Source organism: Rattus rattus, chromosome 7 (genome assembly GCF_011064425.1).
Source record: "Rattus rattus isolate New Zealand chromosome 7, Rrattus_CSIRO_v1, whole genome shotgun sequence".
Lineage (NCBI taxonomy): Eukaryota > Metazoa > Chordata > Mammalia > Rodentia > Muridae > Rattus > Rattus rattus.
Genome location: NC_046160.1, coordinates 94,949,161 through 94,951,844, shown reverse-complemented (window position 1 = coordinate 94,951,844; position 2,684 = coordinate 94,949,161).

Sequence of the window (2,684 nt, the reverse complement as noted above, 5' to 3'; positions counted from 1 at the left end):
TTTCACCATCCAGCCCCCCTCTCTCTGCTTGCCTCTTGTGGGCTCAGAGGCAAGCTCTCAGCTGTTCCTGATGCTTTAACATCATGAACTTGAACCCTTGGAACTATTAACTGCCTTCTTTTATAAACTGCATACTGTCTTACCACAGCAATAAAAAAAGTAACTAAGACAGAACTTAGGACAGAAGTTTTAGCTGGTTCACTGAATGTCTAAATACTTGGTACACCATGGGCTTTCATTAGATGAAAGAGATAACTCACCCTCCTGAGAGGAGCTTGTCTCTAAAGGGGAAGCTAGCTAGCCTGGCAAGGGTAGACAGAGGGCTGTGCACACTTGGGCCTGGCTGCAGACAGAGGGGAAACTGATTTAGGAGGCTCAGGACAAAGTCTTATGGTTGGCATTCTCCTCATCTGCGAGTCACTCCCACTATTGGAGAGGTCACACATTGTGCCTGGAGAAGACGCTGCGCTGCTTCGGGGGAGATGGGAAGATGTCAGCGCTTGTAAAGACCCAGCGGGAGAGGCGTCCCTGGAGTACAGGCTATCAAGGCATGTAGGTGAAAGAGAGAGGTGGACAGCCAAGCAGAGGGGCCAGAAAAGATGAGATCGTGTGACCAAAATGACTGGGCTCAGCATTTGCCTGAGCTTCCTTCTGCTGGGAATCTGGAGTCCTGAGGGATTGCAGCAGGAAAGCAAGGTGATGAGGTTCACTCATCAGAAAGATGGCTTGGGCGGCTGCTGAAGGAGGAGCTGGTAGGGGCAGGAAAACCTCATAGGGGAGATGTTCCACAAGCCGGGCACACCCACGCGCCCTGTGGCCGTGTGCTCTTTATCTTGGCACCCTGTGAGACCAGCTGGGTATGGAACACATCTTCGTTAACCCCTGGGACTCATGCACAGGCAGAGTGAGCATGAACGCTCTCCTGTAGCCTTGGGAAAGAAAGCCAAACGCAACACTGTATCACTGCCAACTCTTCTCCCGAGCTAGGATGGCCTAAGTAGTGGGGTCATCCTTTGTCTCAGCAAGAAAAGACGGGTGTCCTTAGGCAGTTATCCTTCAAAACACTCTCACCCCAGTCTTTTTCTTGAGACCTTCCTCCATCAGGCTGTTGCCATGACAACCGCCCAGCCTTCAGGAAGCAGCAGCTGCAGTTCAGAAAAGCTGTGGTCTTGCTGCTGCTCCAAATTACTCAGCTTGTGATGCAACCATGGCAGGTCGCAGATCACACCACAACACACACACACACACACGCACACACACACACACACACACACACACACACACACACACACACACACGCACACACACCTTCTGCACCTAGCCTTTGCACATATTTTTCTGGCAATGCCTCACCCCCAGCAGTATTGGTGGATTGCCTGAGCAGTTATAGCAGCTCATTCTCCCCACCCGAAACAGTGATTTAATCAAGTGGTAAGTAAGCACAGGACCTGAGGAACAGGGACACTTCATTCCCCAGGACTGAATACCTCAAAAAAGCAGCTTTCTTCCTCCCATGGATGCCATGCTGGGGCTTCTCATGGCTGTGCCTTCACTCCAGACGTCTACAGTGGTAACGAGCAAGGTCATCCCACAAAGATGCAGAGGCCAACAGAGCCAGCATTTTCAAGAGAGCCAGACCCTGCTTCTGAACCCTGAGCCCCAGCTCCTGTGGCTAACACTTGGGGTCTGCTCTGCCTCAACTTTGGGAGTCACTGTGCTCTGTGATCAAAGCCCAAGTGGATTCGTCTCAGTTAGCTCTCATCTGTTCCTCAGGGTCCTCTGAGGGAATCGCATCCCTTCTGTGTGCCTTACCTTCCACAGCCCCATCATGGTTAGAATGCGTCTCAGTTCCAACTGTCTCCACTCTAGATGGAGTGAGGAAACAAGAGCAGATGGTGGAAGGCTTCAGGTCAGCAGCAGGTCAGGGGAGTCTGGAACGATGGACTCACTAATGAACAGTAGAGAGACAGAGGGGACCTCTCCAGAGAGCTGGCCAGAGGCTGAGACGTCCAATTGTGCTGCCACACCCGGAAAAAGGCACCTCCTGGCCCTCACAGGCTGCTGCCAACAAAGAATGCACACAGAGCTGGCACCCAGGAGAGGATGTCCCCAAGCCAGCCTTCCTCCTGCCCAGAGAAGTCAGCGCTCTTGGCGAGTCATTGTTTCTTAGCTCTGATTTACATTTTATCCCAAATCCTGAAAGGATCAGCCCCAACATGCATGTGTGTGTATGTATGCATGCATGTATGTATGCATGCATGTACATATGTACAAACATACAAAGAGGCTCAGAAGGAGGATGGTTTTAAACAAGTAGCTGATGGGCCAGGCAAGCCTTTGGGTCTAGTACTTAGGAGACAGAGGCAGCTGGAATTCTATGAGTCCGAGGCCAGCAAGGGCTATATGGTAAGACCTTGTCTAAAACAAAACAAAACGAAACAAAAATAGATGAAATGTGGTGAACCTGAACAAGGACGATGAGGTCACTGTTACTCATTCAGGGAGGATTCACTGACTGGTGACAATACTTGGGAAGATGGGGCACAGCTGCTATCCAGCCCTGGGGAGGGTGGTGGGTGGTGTGATTTATCTTGTGCACCTAGCCCTTCAAAGAATCCTCAGTTGACTAGCATCAACTTTTAAAAACCCTTAGGTGTTAGAACTGCTTGACCCTATGACCATCG